Here is a 12,051-nt window from a genome sequence, read left to right as displayed (position 1 = left end):
CTATAACTACTTGAAACTTGTAAAATTTCTAAGTATTTCTTCTTTACTTATAATTCAATACTACTTTTTTTTTCCTTTTTAGCCTCCGGAATTACCGTTCAGGTATTACTTCAGAGGATGAATGGGGATGATATGTATGAGTGTAAATGAAGTATTCTTGTACAGTTTCAGTTCAACCATTTCTGAGATGTGTGGTTAATTGAAACCCAACCACAAAAGAACACCGGTGTTCACGATCTAGTACTCAAATCCGTATAAAAGTAACTGCCTTTCCTAGAATTTGAACGCTGGAACTATCGACTTTCATACCAGCTGATTTGTGAAGATACGTTCACCACTTGACCAAGTCGGTGGGTTAATTCAATCCTATTAAAAATCTTTAAACATTTTCTTCTATTATGGAATATTATGTATTCTAATAAAAAAAAAAATATATATATATATTTATGTATGTATAAGACAAACCTCCTATCTAAATAATAATAATGTGCATAATAAAACTTCTTATTTCTCAAATATTTTCAATTTTAAGAACTCAATATAATAATAAGATTCAATTATAATAAATAAAATCAAACAAGATAATATTATAATTTTATTACGTACATACGATTCTCATAAAATTATTGTCAAATAATTCGTTATTTAGTTAAAATCGTTCTTAATTATGGATATTATATTAACGAAAATAACCGAAGATAAAATAGCCTCATTTTTTTATACTGCTCGTAACTGATATGAAATAATAAATCCTCAAAATCGATCGAAAAGAAATCAATACAGGTAAACGCATACACTTAGAGAGATAAAACACCTTTACAAAATTTTAGAACATAATGTAAGGATGTTAGGAAATCTATTTAAACAAGTTCATTTTTAATAATTTTATTGCCCGATTGGAAAAATCCAATTTTTTATGGTTATAAAACACACGGCTAGATTAAGGAAATTAATTAACAGTAATGTTTTTATATTACTCTGAATCTTTGTTTATAATAATTATTATTTTTAAATAAAATAAAAATTATACTTTTGATAAAAATATGAGAAAAAAAATTACAGACGATGGTGATATTTTAAACAGTTTATTTAAAAAAATACATTTTATACATATATTTATTAGCATGGTGATAATTTTATTGTTTCTAAATTACAAATTATACTAACATTAAACTTTAATAATTTGATGTTATGTTGAAACACATGTGTAGCTATAACATACAAAGTGTCAAATAAGCGAAACGTAAATGTCACATTTCACTTTACAGTTCTTGTAGGAGAAAATTTCCACCGAGAATCATCTTTAGTTGGCAATTCACTCGAGTGTTAAAGTTACTAATACAAACAGACTGAAATAAGGAAAAAAGGTAGTGTAGTATGTTGTTACACACGCGCGTGTGCGCACACATACAACATATACATTTATATAACATAGTATCAAACAGTAATTTTATCGATATATTCTCTACAGTAAATGCCTCATAATAAAAAAAAAAATATTTAGTTAGCTTCAATAAACACAAATGGTGCAACAAACACGAATTTTTTTGTGTCGAGTCAAACACAATAAGTTAAAACTTTTACATTCTTAACGCAAAAAATGTTTTAAAGTGTTAAAGATAAAAATGTTATCAGTATTTTGTTTTTTTTTTATTGCTAATTTACTTTACAACTAAAGGAATTTCTGTCACATTCTGTGATGTTGGTCCCCTTGAGAATCAACCTGCTATTATATTTGCACGCTACATTATGTTGTAATGTTTTCAGACTTTTATCATCTCTACTTAGTTAATCTCATGTCATTGTGCTCATTGGAATGAATACAAGCTCGTAGAATAAATTTACGGTAAGTGTAGTTCATCAACGATCTTAAAAAATAATAATGTTTATTAAACAAATTTATTTTTAATAATTATTAAGATCTTTCTACTAAATTCTGTTTTTTTATAAATAAAGCAAACACAGTTTTCAAGAACGAAATCGGTTCGTTCATCCAAAAAAAAAAAAAATTATATAATTTATTTATCAATATTAAAAATACAAATTAGAAAATAAAAATATATTATTTTTTTATAATAATTTTTTATCAAAGATGGCCTGTAGGTACGATTATAAAGTAATTAAAAAACCTACCTACCAACAATTTTTTTATAGGCGTTCAAGGGCTTTCGAAATAGAATTCCATCATCAGGAACTTAAAAATGTATGTTATAATCTTAATAAAACTAAAACTTTTTTGTCATGTAAATTCGTTTATGTAACGTAATATAATATAAGAGTGGTCATATGTTTAAAATTGTGTCGACTTAACGTCCTGTCATTATAATGAACATTCATTTTCATAACTTACAATTTACATAACATTGAGACATTCATTTACATAAACTTTATATATGACAATGAAGTTTTAGTTTTATTAAGAATATAACATACATTTTTAGGTTCCTGATGATGTAATTTTATTCCGAAAGCGGTTGAACGCATATAAAAAGTTGTCGGTAAGTGGGTATTTTAATTATTATTATTATACTATTTTTTATTCATTGATGTACTCTAATAGAAAAAATCTCAATACAGAATTGTACAACACAAGACAATTTAGTATCAATTAATTAAATTTATAATTACTGCTTTGGTTCTCATATTTGGTAATTGACAATCGATTTTATTCATTTTTAGCAATTAACCTAATTCAAGTAAGGTTATGTAACTCCTTACCTGATAGTTCTTTACCACCAAGTTTGATTTGATAGAATATGGGATTTCTAGGAGACAATATAAATAGAATGAAAAGAAAATCAAAATTACTGACATTCTGTTATTTTAGAAGGATTTGAATGCATTCCTAGTGAATCAAACAAAATTCTATGATTTTCCATATAAGATATAACCTCCACGTTTAGTCATACATTCAAAAGATCGCATATTTATTTCACAGTTTTTTATCGTGTTGTAATTGAGTATTTGCAGATCGATGGTTTTAATGTCTTAATTAAATTTATTTACAACTTTACGTACAGTAGTATTTTAGGGATACTCGATACTTCTTCGAAATTTTAGATTTTACCTTTAATTTTTTTTTTTTTTTGAAACTGAACAACTTATTTTTTCTCCAGTTAAAAATTGGTTGAAGTAGATATTTCTATCATTCCCATTAAAATATCCTTTTTAATTTTCCATATTTACTAGATATTTATAAATATTCTAATTGATTTGCTCTGATATATTTTTGTACAAATGGTAGAAGCATGATCGCATAAAATAGTAATCTTTGTCTGGATGTTTGTTAACCGTTAGTGATATTTCTTATTGTCATACTAGTCTTTATTTATTTTTTTCATTATGTTAAAAATTACGGAAAGTTCTGCAAAACAAAATGTTGATGAAAAGTAGCGGCATTAGAAGAATTATATACTATTCTAAAAGTTACCTTCTGAAAGAACAATTAGCCAGCCAATTGATGAAACCAGTTTCAAATAAACAAAAACACACTAACATCATTTTAATACCCAGAAAAAATGAATTGGTTTATTAAATGATTTATAAATACTATTTTTAGTTGTACTGTTTTCTATATAATTATCTAATACTCAATTAATATTCTTAACAATTTTTGAAACTTGAAAAAATTTTTTTTTAAACAAAGTTTAATTTCTGAACAACATGGAAAATAGAGATACAAAAATAAGAACTTTGCAAGAAGAGTATATATATATATATATATATATATATATATGTATATAATTATACTGTTTTGCCGTGAACGAGCAGCAAGATGTCAGCATATGACAAATAAATACCAAACAAATTAACTGAAACCCTTACTAAAACTACAGAATCTCTAACTAATCGGCGTTATCTCTTAAAGGAAACGTAGTATGGAAGTTTAACCGGGAAAGAAAAGAGAAAGTTTGGAGTGAAACTGCTCTTCATTTCATAAAATACCCTAAAGTTAGAAAATGTTACAGTAGCTTCAGATTTTTACGGATTTTTTTGTAGTTTAAGATAGCGGTAAAGAAAAACTTTGCAATGCAACACTAATTAAATATGAGATAAGAATTTTATATGTAAAATAAATGAAACGCTAATAAAAACAATTCAGACTTGATAATATCGCAACACAAATCAATTTATACATCAAAATTAGTAATATAATGAATTCTCAATTTATGTAACTTTTATGTCAGCATTTTCTTTTTTTACAATTAGTGATATCACTCCTGAAAATTAATAGCATGATGAAAATAAAGATAAATTTAATAAAACTAAGAAAATAAATTATTGAAATATTTAAAAAATTGCATTATTTTTAAATAAATTGGTAAGAATATTTTTTATTTTTTTCACTACAAAAGAAATTCTATAAACGATTACATTATTGCCAACTGATTGCAGATACATATAAGTGTTTTTGCTTGAAAGCGTGAATAAAACCGGTAATTATTTTTTATACATTTTGTTGGTAATATATATTACAGATTGTTCCTTTTGTCTACATGTCTGTATTGTTTTATTATTTTTCTATACTGAAACTGACAAGTAATCTTTTACTTTATTCTGATTAATTATTGTATTATTCTGATTATTTTAAATAATTTCCAATTGCTACTATAATTGAATAAGATTAAATATTTTATTATCGCAATAAAAATAATGTTAAACACCAAATAATATTGGCTTAAGTTAGGTATAGTTCATTTGGTGTAACCTTTTTCTTCTCTGATATTAACGCAAAATTTTCCTTTTTTACCAAATATGAGTAAATTCAAACAAATTCCTCATTTACACATTTTCCATGCAAAAAATTATAAAATCACTTTCTTTATAGGTTGTTTTATGTGCAACTCTGAAATATTGCAGAGATGATAAATTATTGAATTTTCTTACGAAATTTTTACACATCAAGCCTTAGTCGTAAGAGTAGAATTTTAATGGAAATTATTTTTTAATTTTGTTTCCTTGCCGGTATTTTTCCCTTCATTCTAATTAAGTAATTAACATCCTGGCACAAAAACTCACAAAAAAAAAAAAACACTGCTACCATTAGATACCGAATGAACTGAGCTAGTCAAAACAATCGTGAGGAACAGAAAAAAGGTTTTAGAAAATATAAGGACAAGAACAGTTAGCATTTTCTTATTGTATATATGGGCAAATATTTTAAAAAGTTAGCTAAATTTTTATGACGCAAGATCTGAAATTGAATATTCAGTTATGATAGATTGGTGATTTTTTAAAAATTTCTATAAGGGACATAAAAAAAGAAAAGGTGGAAATTTTTACCCTCTGTATAGTTACCGCCCTCTAAACCTTAAGGTAAAATTTAAAATATATAGATGGAAGGGATACAGTAAATAAAAAAGAAATGTTTAAGAAAAATTTAAAAAATTGTAGTTCAATACAAAAGTTTATGAAAAATCAAAAGTTTATAAAAAACATTTCTACAAAATCAATAGGTAAAAAATAATTTTTGCAAAAAAGAAACGTCAAATTATGGCTTTTATATTTTAATAAGGAAAGAAACATTTTACTTTGGTAAAAGCTTACTTTAATGGTATTGTTAAAAAAAACAGTACTATCAAGTTCCTTTCTAAGAAGAACTAAATAAGTTATACAAAATTAATACAATCAAGTTAACTAAAAACTATGAAATATCCTCTTGAAATGCAAAAATTAATTTTAGTACCGATTATACAGTCAAACATTGATCCATTATGCCGACAATACCCGGCAACCTCTGGTTGGATTTAACTTCATTGACGGTTTCTGGTAGCAATTTTTAAAATAATATTAAACAATTTTTTTTTTCATCAGCAACAGAAGTAAAACATGAAAATTAGCTAATTAATTTTTATCTTATTTATTTTTCTTTTAATTTTTTTGAAAGTCATTTAATTCTGTAATCCATAACAAATTTTATAATTATTTAAAAAAAAAGATGTTTAAAACAAAGTTGATAATGTGTATTGTTTAAGCAAGAAAGAAACGATGTATTTCATTCAATTTGTTATGTAATACTTCCTCTTTATTTAAATAGCAGTGTTTTATTTTTAATAAAACACAGTTTTATTAAAAACTGTTATATGAAGTATAGTTAGTTAACAGTTAGTATAGGCTGGTAAACGATTTTTTTTCAATCATGGTTAGGTCATTCAAATATACATTTATTCACCGCTACTACACGACTAAAACTGTCTTAACAAGAACAGTGTAAAAGACTTAGTCGATTTTCACACGGATTGAAATCTTTAAATGAATTTTTACAAAATGATGACGAAAAGAATCGAGGAGGATACGAAAACAACCGTGAAAAATAAATGTCATCTAAAATTTATTACATTTACTTCATCGTATTGAGATGAAAGTAGAGTGGACGAATAAGTAATACAAATATAGAAAACGATAAGGTCATTCCACTTCTATAAAACCTATAATTTTAGAAGAAAAATGGTTTCAAAACCATTTTTCTTGTAAAATGTCCTTTACTCTGTGTATTAGACATTGGTTCCCCAGACAAAACTTAATCAGCAGCTGTCCTAGATCGCCACTACAATGCGTAGTGATAAAAAATGAGTGATCTAAGGAACATTCAGTTATCTATTTTATTTCAATGAGAAATACGCACTATAGTTTACGGAAGTAAACTTTGCGGAGGAGAATGATTTGGAGGTAGCAGCGAGCTGTCGGTCTGATAGCGTCGACGAGCAGGGATGTCAAGGAGGACTTTCTGGCTCTTTCAGTCCGGTAGGACTGAAAGTCCTACGCTATCATGGATAGCGGAAAGCGTCCTTTGAAACCTTCGCGGAAGGGAAGGCTCCGTGGTTTCCCACCAGTAGGTGAGGGAAAGAACAAAATCAAAAGCAAGTTCCTGGAGTTCCTTAGACTTTACGGTGACAGTCTCTAATCTAGAGAGGTTTGCATCTCTAATTGTCGTCTAATGTTTAAGAGAACATGTTCTAGAAGAAGGGAAGCGTATAGGACGCATGGAAAAGTGCCTTCAATTACGGACGAAATGTTTTGTACATAACGTGACTCTTTTTTTGCATAAAGTTAGGGAGTTGAGCTCACTGGTCCGATTACATACGACCAGTGAAACCAAAGTAAGTTGAAACCAAAGAGTGTTCGGAACGTATGAACAGCCATGCTTGTATGTTGCAGGAGTTCGCAGATGGTTTGGATGAAATACCTGTGGAGCCTCAGGATAAGTGATCTACTCGGCTGAACACAGCGAATGATGCTACACAAATATATTTTATCATCACTGATATGTCATCGCAGACTCTGAATGGAGGCCTACAACAAGTTGCAACTTGGTCGTCGTTTGACGAGCTCCGGCGAGCGATTGATTGCGGAGTTGCGGACGCAGACATTGAACGGTTAGTTCTTAAGAACTAAACTCTTGCCTCAGCAGGTCTTCCTATCTTCAACATTAGTGAACGACACCGCTTACTTGCCAGAGGATGTTGGGTCTGCTTGGCTTATAGACATGGCGTTTGGAGTCGAACACCCATCGGCAACACGCATCGGTGTTCCGTAAGGCTGCATGGAATCGGGACCTGGCCCGAGTGGGCAAATTCGAGGCAGGCCCTCGAATTTTACTGCTCCTTATGGAGGAGTCAAATGTACGTGATCTATCCGAAGGGAACAATGGATATAAAATTTATTGGAGCTGAACTGACTATGCTTTAGTGATTGATTTGGAAATTGGGGACTGCGAGGTAGCATCCGTCATTTGCAGGTTCGTAACGCAAGTAAGTTACAGTGAGACAGGATCGACCAGTCTGCTTTTGTAGGCCCTAGGGTTGGCTTTGGCAGATTCTACGGCGTTCTATGGAGTACATTTGTAAGCGGGTGGAGGAGAAACACTATGTGTGTCTTTCAGGAGTATCATCGGTATCTTCGTTAAAGAGCAGGAGACCACCCGTGGGTCCGAAATCAATGGAGGTGATTAGGACGCCACCAGGTATGGTGACTTGGTGGAGCAGCATTGAAGGTAGGCAGTGTCACCGGGTGAGGTAGGGGTCCTCTCCGCACGAAAGGGGCAGAGGGAGGACCTGCATCTCCGGGTGCAATCTGATAGTGGTGCGGCTTAACAACTGAGCTAGGACATAGCCGAAAAGGTAGAGGGTGCCCCTACGGCTCTGACGGAAAGAGGCGGCCGGAGTGTTGTTAAGGACGTGGACGTACTAACTACGAAGGACGAGTTCCTAAAGGAACATCGTCAGGTTACAGGGTAGACGGTCTCACTAGATACAACATCCACGCAGCCGGCATTTGTGGCGACGCAAGTGGTCATTTGGCAGTGCCGCTCATCTTGGTGGACAAGCTTCTGTCCGAGGGGCAAATTCAGTTGGTAACCTGCCGAGTGATGAAGCGCTCCTTTGATGACTTATGTTTTCAGTGCTGGAAGCCAGTCCATAGGGCCAAATTTTATCTTGGACTAGATCGCAGCGGCCATTGCTTTACCTGTGGTAAACCTGGCTACTTGCGAAATGACTGTATGCTGGAGCTTCGTTGTCTCACATGTAAATTGCATGGAAATGCACCTGGAGCCCGTGGATGGAAGGCGACTTCGCCCACGTCATGATTCGCTGGAGTTTGCACAACGAAGCTGCGGTGATTGTTGGGGACAGCGCCATTCGGGATGGTTGGGAGGCTCCGGCGTTCCACCACCAACGATTGGGTGGGGACTCCCTTGCAGTCGCCATTAAGGGGGAATGCAACACCGTAGTCCCGATGGGGATTCCTCCGCGAGTTCTCCATTAGAGGCAGTGCGTCAAGACTGCAGTCCCGGCGGGGGAACCCTTGCGGTTCCATGGCATGTAACACAAGATCGAGTCCCGCCTACTTGGGTGAGGCCTAGCGCCCTACTGAGGTAGTTTGAGGCAAAGGTACCCCTCGGAGCTGAGTTTATGCATAATTGCGGATCTGGCTACGGGGAACGGGGAGTTTACAGACGAAAAAAACACTTCTCCGCAAAGTTTTCTCAGAAAATGTTTTGAGGTTTAGGGATCTCATAATATTGCGCAGTAAAAATAGTACGGTGGAATAATTTAACACGCAATTCTTTCTTTCTTATATATTTTATTCAACGAGAATGTAAAAGCTATTGTAATGACAATTTATAAAGGTTTACTATTTAGAGTACAGAGTTTTTAACACGTTTTCCTTTCCTTTTCACGAGACAAATAGGTCGCAGTTTCATGTCGAAATAAGTCGTTAGTTAGAATTGTATTTTTTTGATTTCAAAAGATTGTTAGAAAATGATTTGTATTTTTTTTTTATGTCCTACTACTCCTTGAAATGCTCAATGTATTATTCCATTGCTTTCATTCTTCGTTAATTTTAAAGAGTAAAAATGTTAAGTTGGAATATTATTGCGATGTATAAAATACAAGTAATAATAAAGAAGAATGAAATATGAAGCGTATAAAAAAAAATAAGCCGATAAAAGTTAGCACAATTAAACGACGTCGTTTGATAGAAAAATAATATTAGTATACTTATATTTGTTCAGGAACATGTATGCATATAAAAATTTATATATACATTACGCAGTTAAAATTTTTTTGCGCTATTAAGAAGTTATTTGAAACTTTATTATAAATATTATAAATACAATTAACAGTAACTTTAAAAATAACTACAACATATCCAGCCATAAAAAATAAGTGAAATTCGTAATCTGATATATTTCTGATATTTCTGAAAAAACAAAATTAACGAACGTAAATTTAAGTCTTAATTCTTAAGAAATTTCTTTATTGAAAATAATTCTTTCTACGGATGTTTGTCCTGTATGATTTAATTTAATAATTTAGAAACCAGATTTATTCTTTTCTCATATAACTTTGAGCCGTAAAAGCTTCTGGGCTACTTTTTATTGATACTAGAAGCTTTATTAATTTTTGAACTTTGGGATCCTTCTAATTTTAACTGTCTACCGTTAAACATCAAGTTTTATTATTATCATTTCCTTTTAAGTTAATTTATTAGTATTTTCGTAAATTATAGGCTTCTTGTAAACCACCCTAAAACCTTACAAACATATTCTGAAATTCTTACCTAGTAACTTTGTCGTGCAGTTTAATCGTTTGGGTTTTACTAAAGTGTATGTTTGTGAATGTTCTTTTTTGTCTCGTTACAAAATAATTTATAATTTCTTTCCTGTTTTGTTCATATAGTGAATGTAAATTTATGAAACAACTATCTGTATATATACTATTGGGGAAAGTCATGTCATATTTTAAAAACGGTTTTGTTGAAATATACATTATTAAAATCTTGATAAATAAAATGAAAGGCTGGTGAAAAAATCTACAGCTACGGGTTGTTTAATACTGAATAAATCTATTCGACTTTACCGGTACTTAAACCAAGGTAAAAGTGTTAAATAAGAGTTACATAATCTATATATTTTAGTCGTTTTATAGATAACTTTTTCATTACCTTTAAAATAACGGGTAGTTAATTTATTGACTTGTATAAATAGATTTCGTGAAATTTTATTCAGCAGGTTTATGAATAATTGTGAACCAAGAAGAAACAGCCTGTTGTAATCTAAAGACGTCGGTTTGAATACTATGTATTATTTGTTAGGATCTTTTTGAAAGCTGCTTCATAATTTCCTTTTAAATAATATTGAAATCGGGAGACATCTTTCGAATTACATGGTTTCTAAAAATTTTTTTTATTTTTTTATTTCTATTAATTCGACTTACTGGAGGAGCCTACTGAAAAAAGAAAAACATTTTCATTTACTTCAGTTAGAGAACACAGTAAATTCTGATGGCAATAGTGAAAACACTTCAGATAAGGAATCAGCAATAGCTTTAGCTTTCTCAGAATTACTTAAAGCCCAACCTTCTTTAGAGGTTGAATTGATTATTCCAGTCTATATTTTTTAAGTGTCTGATAATGAATAACCGTTTTATAAATATTAGAAAAAAATTATGTTTTAAATTAATTAACATAATATATTACTTATACTCAGTTTAGCTCAAAATTAAACGGATAATAGCGTAAATTTATTATTATTATTTATCTTAAATAAATAAATTCCTTAGTTTGTATATATCTTGAAATTTCACACATCGAATCACTTCGTAGATAAATTAATATTTATCTTCCAATTATCTATTAATATAATTTATCTACTATTTATCTTTAATGATACGATTCGACAATCAAGAACAGAAATGGTAATACAAAACAATTATGAGTTAAGATTAAATAAACGGGGTAAATCTATTTCGAGTTGCGGTTTTTACTCAAATTCAAGTTAAAGAGAACAGAAAATCACGATAATAAAATAAATATTGATAATCTAGTATAAACTTTAATAAGTGCTCCTTTATACGGATGTTCATTATAAACGATGAGCCTATCCATACCAGAAAAGAATCTCTCTCTCCCCCTAAAGACAAAGTAAATAACTGATACTCAAGATTGAAGAATACAACAGTGAACAAGAAATTTGCCTCAACTTAAAAACAAAAATTAAAATCATATTACAAAAAATTGTAAGCTCATACGTACATGCATAAAAAATTGTAAGCTTACCTAAAATTAGCAAGAAGGAAATAAAAGATTGTAACTTGTAAAACTTACACCTTTCATACTGTACTTAAAGTAAGTAAGTAATTAAGAATGTTGTTAAATCTTACTCATAAAATGTTAAACCTTCTAACCTAACTTAATAAAAAGCTGCTTGCTTTTTATTTTTGCATCTGAAACCGTCAAAACGATTTTTAAAATTATTTAATCGTTCTATAAACTCATCGCTTAAATTATTTTTTTCACAAAATTTCATAAGCAATTCTTTTGTCTTGAGCTGCATGGACGGAAATGGCTAAAAACTCTCAATCATCCTGTCACCTTCATCTTTGCTTTTGCTTTTAATGTCGCTGATTTGCCTGGTTTCAGTTCATTAAATATTTCCTCATCTGCTGGAATTTCGGTTATTAACACGTCATCATCAACATGAACATAATTATCCGCATTACTTCAGTTAAATACATTTTTAGAATCAATGATCCGATTCGTCTCGGA

The 12,051-nt window shown here is 30.5% G+C and overlaps 1 protein-coding gene across 2 annotated transcripts in view; it reads left to right on the top strand.

The window, feature by feature from the left end:
* Positions 1–1,706: 1,706 nt before the first annotated feature.
* LOC142321045 (zwei Ig domain protein zig-8-like) overlaps positions 1,707–12,051 on the top strand; it is a 951,170-nt gene continuing 940,825 nt past the window's right edge. For both annotated transcript variants that reach the window (XM_075359050.1, XM_075359049.1), the window contains exon 1: positions 1,707–1,846. The gene's annotated coding sequence lies outside the window, so the exon portion shown is untranslated. The remainder of the gene's footprint in view (positions 1,847–12,051) is intronic.

The sequence above is a fragment of the Lycorma delicatula genome, chromosome 3, assembly GCF_047948215.1.
Source record: "Lycorma delicatula isolate Av1 chromosome 3, ASM4794821v1, whole genome shotgun sequence".
NCBI classification, from domain to species: Eukaryota; Metazoa; Arthropoda; class Insecta; order Hemiptera; family Fulgoridae; genus Lycorma; species Lycorma delicatula.
The sequence above is the reverse complement of the archived record's forward strand: the minus strand, read 5'-3'. Positions and strand labels throughout refer to the sequence as shown.